Source organism: Marmota marmota, unplaced genomic scaffold (genome assembly GCF_001458135.2).
Source record: "Marmota marmota marmota unplaced genomic scaffold, marMar, whole genome shotgun sequence".
Lineage (NCBI taxonomy): Eukaryota > Metazoa > Chordata > Mammalia > Rodentia > Sciuridae > Marmota > Marmota marmota.
Window position 1 is genome coordinate 5,214,368 of NW_026000016.1, and position 6,000 is coordinate 5,220,367.

The window sequence follows — 6,000 nt, forward strand, 5'->3', positions numbered from 1 at the left end:
AGTCCTCCCTTTTGCACCTGGTATGAATACTCATTGCCTGACAGTTTGCTTGATTCTCTTTGAGGCTCTGATGGTCTCTGCCTAGAACTGGCACCTCCAGTTAATCTCAGAGAGGTAGCAAATGTGTGCATCCTCTATGCTCAGCTTTAGTTTGTAATAGGTACAACAACCTATGAAAAAGAGTCTTGTTTTTAGGCTATTGTTTAACAGATATTTTTTAACTCCTAAGATTTAGAAAGTCTAGAAATTTCCCAAAATACACCCAGCTAGCAAGAAGTGAGGATCAGATTAGTATCCAGTCTGCCTGGCTTCCAGATCCAAACTCAACTAACTTCCTTTCAGAACCACAGTGATTGTAGAACACAAACTTCTTCTGCTAAAATGGGAAGTCAGTCTCTTTTTTTTTACATGAAAAAAAAATCATTATAATTATTTGGTTCTCATTAAATATATTTTTATTTACTGACATCATGTGGCCATGCTCTTCAATCAAAGCTGTTTCACCTCCTCATTGGACTCCAAGGATTCTCAAAGGTAAGGACCATTTTTCTGTTTTAAATTATTTTCTTCTTTGCTAAGCTTCACTAAGGTAATTTTCAACCTCCAACTGAATTAAAAAAGTGTTCCTAATCTGCCTAACCTGGCAGGGTATGGCTTGCAGTTTGTGGGTTGGAATTTTGTTTAATAATTTTTTTTATAACATTTCCAAAAATCCAGCTGAAGCTTCAACACAAATGTGTCCCTTCTGAAACCAAAGAGTATCTAACGATGCTTCTACACTTATGCTCATGGAGAGACTTCATCCCTTAGTCAAAGAGGGACCACGGAGGCCCCTGAACTTAGAATCAGTACCAGAGCCCTGCACTGTCCCTGCTCTGGTCAATAAAGGATATGTGTGCTGTGGACAAGACTCCATCATTAACTTGTTCCCATATTTCCTCTGAACAAATCTTCATGATATTCAGTATTATCATCATTGTTTTTCAAAACACAATTATGCTCATACCCATGCCTGACCATTAACAATATGGCAGTCTTTATCTTAGAATATGCAACGTAAATGTGTTAGGTCAAGTATTTTAGCAGAGGCATAAAAATGCCCTCTAAAAATTAAAAATGTGAGGTGTGGTTTTTGTGTGTGCATGTGTGTGTCTGTGTTGCTGAGGGTCTCATGCATACTAGGCAAGTGCTCTAACATGAAGCTACATCCTCAGCCCCAAATGTGGATTTTGAAGACAGACTTTAATACACTATATATCATAAAAAAAAATAGAGCAGAAGGCCACTATAATGTTAGGGTATAGTATAATGTTTTTAATACACCATCAAAAAATTAAAAGAAATTTAACACTCCCATGAGGTATTGGTAAAAACTTCATTCCCTTAATTCACCAACTCATTTCACACTGATTATTTGAGTCTTGACATTTCTTACTTATTTAGAAAAAGAAATTATTGTAAGATACTGTTTTAATTGAGGGAGAATCATATTATTGCCAAAGAACAAGTTTTTTAAAAAAGAGAAGCAAAGTAAAGATACATGTGAAACTAAAAGATCATTGGCCCAATTTCAAGTAGACTTTGTGCATCCTTATTGTCAAGGACCCAGAAGTATCTGTCAAATTGATCAAAAGGAAATTCCCTTAATGAGTGAGCCCAAGCAAACCTCAACATGAGAACACTGAGTAAAGTCCAACTTAACCACAGTTTCCAGGTACCATCTCCAGAAAAAAATTCAGAGAATTTACACATCATCTGAATATATAAGAGCAGGAAAATCATCAGGGCAAGGCAAATAAATCAACTATAACTTTCACAAAAAACAGAAAAATACTATAACTGCAGGTTCATATTCTCTTAGGTGGACAACTTGTTAAAATCATCTTGGGTGTCATGTAGATAAAATCAATTTTTCTCAGCTGAGTATAAATTCTTCCAATATAATTCATATTTATTTAAAAGCATAAAGACTTAAAAAGACAAATTTTAAAGTAAATTGTTCTCAATATCAAAAGTATGATGTAGAGTTTTTAAAAATGTGTACACTTGATTCCTATCTCTGTCTTACTAGATAGCTAGAATGTATCCCAACAAAATCCTTGAATTAGAGGGTGACATTGGTTTCTAAAAGTATAGTAACAATATTTTGCTCTTTTTTACTTACAGTGTAGTGGAAGTGAAAAGGAAACAACCCTGACCTGAATATTCTTGCCATTTGTTGCACATGATGAAGCCTCGTACAGAAAGACAGGAGGAATAGGCAATGAAAATGTGGTTTCTAGGATCTTCTAGAAATAGTTCCTCTATTTCATTAGCATACTCTGATTAATGAATCAATTTGGAGTTTGAGCCTAACTTTTTGGTAAGATTTGACACCCAACTTCAGATAATCATAAATTTTCATTTTAAAAACAAGCATGAGGAAGATAATTTTTGACCACTTATATGTGCTTTTCCTCTCTGGCCTATATTTTTTAAAAAATATGTAAAGCATTTTGGTTGTGGCTATAAGTACTCATTAACTTCATCATCAGAAAGCACTCATTAAATCCTAATTGAGCCAGGTGCTTGGATTAGAAATGGCACCCTGAAATTTCAAGTTGTGGAAAGCTTCTCACTGTACTTATAATGGAAAGATGCCTGTGTCTACGAAAGGTTTAGCTTCACATATTTGAAAGTACGTTCAATCCCAAGGGATTTGTTTTGTATGAGTCTCTAGATAGCAAGTTGTAAGATGAGAGTGGTGAAGGGGGGATGGTATATGCACTTGCTTGCAAACAGGTACTAGTGTCTATCACTAAAATATAGATATGCACATATCTATATTTCCCTGAAATAAGTCCCTATAATGAAGGCATGTCCCCCTAGAGAGTAGCATATTTAATTAGAATGGATTTATGTGAGGCTTGGCTCACCAGGATAGCCTCAAGAGATGAACGTCTTGTTATGGGAAAGCCCAAGAGGTGTAGCCGCCAATCTTCCTCCAGCAGACTCGGCACAAAATGAATTGTAAAGCACAGCATGTTCTTCCTGCAATAAAAATAAAGAGCCAGTCACTGGTTTTTGCCCATGTTTCAAGAATGAGTTCTTAGAACCCAAGAGTCACACCTTTTGCCATAGCAGGTAAACATGCTTCTACAAAGTTGAAACCCTGAGAATCAACCATTAGCCTCTCAGATGCTATGATTTAGCAAGGAGGCAGGACTCCCTTCTACACAAAATTCATACCATAACGGTTCTGAATACAAACCTCTCAAATCTTTTAATTGCAAATATTTCATTCATCCCTCTATAGCCAAAAAATTACTCTTGATAATTCCTTAACTAGGCCCATTATTTTCATTAATCCTTTCTAAAGAAAACAATTTTCTTTGAAATAAAATATTTACATGGTAGCTTTTTGCATAAAGAGAAAAAATAATGATTTTAAAGTTATGGTATTTAACATACTTTGAATTTAAAACTAAAATTATGCATATTAAAATATTTGTTATTAAAATCTTAAATAACTAAAAGTCCAGAAATCTTATGTTGGTATAGCTCCTTTAAGTTGACCAAAAATAGTATAAATCTTTACAACAATATTTTTGAGTGAGGCAAGGAAGATATTACTATCATTCATATCCAGCCAACAAATTTGACTATCCTCTGCTAAATTTAAAAACTCTGAAATGATTAGAGAGCACAGATCCAAATAATAAGAATTTTAACTTAAATTGCAGACTCTGCCAAACAGAAATGTAACTGAAAGTGCCATTTATACATGCATCATTTTTATTGGCTGCCCAGAAATTTCTAGTATAAACCTAATCTAATCATTACTAGTATTCATTCACCTTAAGGTGATTCCATAGTTATGTAAGAAGTAATAACCTGAGGTCTAGGGTCACCCCTCTTGTCCAACATGTGTAACTCATGTGTAAGTCAGCTTACACTCATGTGTAAGTCAGCTTTCCATCACTGCAATAAAATATCCGAGATAATTAACTTAATAAGGAAACAGGTTTATTTTGGCTCATGGTTTTAGAGTTCTCAGCCCATGGTCACTGATGCTTTGGGCCTGTGGCAGCACAGTACAACAGAAGCATGTGTTAGAGGAGGCCTGTTCACTTCATGGCAGCTGGAAAGCCAAGAAAGAGAGAAAGAGGAAGGGGCCAGGGTCCCGCTATCCCCTGCAGGGGCACAGCCCCTGCGACCTAACTTCCTCCCACTAGGCCCCACCTCCTAAAGGTTTCATCACCTCCCAATAGTGTCAAAGGCAAGAGATTAAACCTTCAAAGCATTAGATCTTTGGGAATGTTGATGATCCCAACTACAACAACCCAGAATAACCCTGTGTTAACTAATCACTTTACCTAAAGCCTTCATATCAAAGAAAGTTTGCCAAAATTATTTCAGTGTCCTATCATGCATACATACTAAGCTATCTTGGTGACCATTAGCCATTCTAAGTGCTTTACCAGGAAGCTTTCTAAATAAACTGCAGATTATTTAGCAGAACTGAATCAAGAAGAAACTTTCCAAGATTTAGCAAAAAAGGCACAGGCAAAGAACACAGGCTGAAATAATGACTAGGCAGCTCAAGAAGAAGAAAAAAAAAAAGAGTAGAAAATGCCATCCCTGGGTTCATTATGCCTCTTGAACTGCTGGGAGTGAAGTTAATTTTTAAATGCTTTGAGGTGATTAAGAAGCAGGGCATCACTCTAAATGTAAATAAGTCCCGTTTTCATTTCCTTGAAGCTGACTCAGATTGGGGCAGTCACCAGCTACTTAGCCTGCTGATAAATTTGAGATCTGTAGTTTAGTTCATAATTAACCCTGTCTTCTTAGGAAGCCCAAGTTTAGTAAACTCATTTGTAAATACAAGCACACCCAGAGACCTTGTTCTCAACAGGTTCACTGGGGAAAAGTTGGTTTGTCACAGAAAGCCATGTTAAGATCTGAAAGCCTTGTTGTATTGATGATGGATTGCTGACCAAATATTTGGCTGAAGGTGGTGTCATTTCCTTCAACCAACAAATCTGAGAAGTAATTTGAGAGAACATCTTAGCAATTGAATTTTTGGTCCCTTTTCTCATAACAAGATTTCTGTTCCTTCAACTTACAGCTTCTGGAAAGAGCCCAATGAATTATTTATTTCCCACTCGCTCACTCTCCCTGCGTAGGCTGTATTCATTCCTCTATCTTATCGTAATAAGCCAGGTCACCCCTGAACTGAACTTAAATCACGACTGCTTGGCATTGCCTGCTTTATGGGTCTGGATGGCCTACTTTATATTGTTTGTACTTCACTGAAGTCGGTGTGCTGGTGTAAGATTGTATAACTGCTTTACCCCGGGAACCCTCATAAAAATGAGAGGGTTGGCTCATAAAACTATCCCACTGTGCAAAACTGTAAATAGCTTCCTCAGAGGCAGGACGAATCCAAGGCTGCAAAAAAGTGCATACCTTTGGTGCCAGAGAACAGAACCACCCCCTCCAGAGTTTGTACCTCCACAATCCGGTGGATCCTGCTTGTCCTGGGAATTGAAATGCCAATTGTTCTGTCCATGTTTTGCAACTCAACACCATTTCCTCACCCCTGTTTCCCTTCTGTTTCCGCTCTGCCACTGTTTGCAGACATGGGAAACAGGCCAGAGGGCTCAGATGAGGACAAGGCCCCTGCTGAGCACAGTCATGTTGACAGGCCAAGTGACAATCTCTCATCGTCTTCACTGTGTTTACATGAGGGATTAAATAAATAAACAGTCTCTGGACAGCTGCTGTTTTTGCTATCTGTTTTCAAGCTTCAGGATGGTGTTCTAGAACAAATAACTCTACCCTCATAGGTTGGGCAGAAGTGAATTCAGGGATTATTGAGCTGTCTACATTGTTTGCAATACTTCCATTACCAGCACACTGGGACACATTTTTTATCTTCTTCAGTCACTAAATACAACCAGCACCTCGATTTGAAAAGAGTTTTCTTCCCAGACTGTTTTCTTGGGAAGCAAGGAAGGA

At 37.3% G+C, this 6,000-nt stretch overlaps 1 long non-coding RNA gene across 2 annotated transcripts in view; it reads right to left on the reverse strand.

Moving 5' to 3' along the window:
• The window catches only part of LOC125618430, a 31,729-nt gene extending 26,064 nt beyond the window's left edge, over window positions 1–5,665 (reverse strand). For both annotated transcript variants that reach the window (XR_007349691.1, XR_007349692.1), the window contains exons 1-2: window positions 5,492–5,665; window positions 2,916–3,030 (exon numbers count right to left, since the gene is read on the reverse strand). This is a non-coding gene — a long non-coding RNA (uncharacterized LOC125618430). The remainder of the gene's footprint in view (window positions 1–2,915; window positions 3,031–5,491) is intronic.
• Between the last annotated feature and the right edge of the window lie 335 nt (window positions 5,666–6,000).